Below are 1033 nucleotides of genomic sequence, written 5' to 3' on the forward strand. Positions count from 1 at the left end.
GACATCACGGAACTCCGGTGAGAACTCTATCCTACATCGGACCGCTCGGCAAAATCGGGGTCATGATTTCGTGGCCTCGAGTCTAGTCATCTAGACACCGGACACGCAGAGGTTCGACTCCCGTCCTCCGTACCTACGCCGCGAAGACAGGGTAGCGATTGCGCTACCGCGGCTGGGACACGGCCAGCGTACGAAGCACCCGCTCCGAACCGTGCCGACACCTGCGTGCCGCCCGTCCGACTGTCCCTGCCGACGCGAATACAGGGCCGAGACCCCGCATAATAAATGCGCGTCGTGTAAATAATTGTAAATACGTGTCCGTCCGTGCGTTTATAGACTAATGTAACAGGGTCTCCATTCCAGGGAGGATACCTGATAATTGTTACTATAGAATAAAGGTAAATTACTGCCAGAAATTTCGAGTCACTGTTTTCTTCGATCTCGCGCCTTTTCCTTCCGCACGAACTACGTTTTAGCCCTGGCTCCGACGAGCTAGCCCGAGCGCTAAAACGGACGGTTGTCACATGGCTTAAAGTTCGGGCGTCATGTGACAACCGTCCATTTTAGCGCTCGGGCTAGCTCGTCGGAGCCAGGGCTAAAACGTAGTTCGTGCGGAAGGGAAAGGCGCGGGATCGAAGAAAACGGTGCCTCGAGATTTCTGGCAGTAATTTACCTTTATTCTATAGTAACGATTATCAGGTATCCTCCCTGGAAAGGAGGCCCTATTACATTAGTCTATAAACGCACGGACGAACACGTATTTACAATTATTTACACAACGCGCATTTATTATGCGGGGTCTCGGCCCTGTATTCGCGTCGGCGGGGACGGTCGGACGGTTGGCACGCGGGTGTCGGCACGGTTCGGAGCGGGTGCTTCGTACGCTGGTCGTGTCCCAGCCGCGGTAGCGCAATCGCTACCCTGTCTTCGCGGCGTAGGTACGGAGAACGGGAGTCGAACCTCTGCGTGCCCGGTGTCTAGATGACTAGACTCGAGGCCACGAAATCATGACCCCGATTTTGCCGAGCGGTCC

Source organism: Wasmannia auropunctata, unplaced genomic scaffold (assembly GCF_000956235.1).
Source record: "Wasmannia auropunctata unplaced genomic scaffold, wasmannia.A_1.0 LD336106.1, whole genome shotgun sequence".
Lineage (NCBI taxonomy): Eukaryota > Metazoa > Arthropoda > Insecta > Hymenoptera > Formicidae > Wasmannia > Wasmannia auropunctata.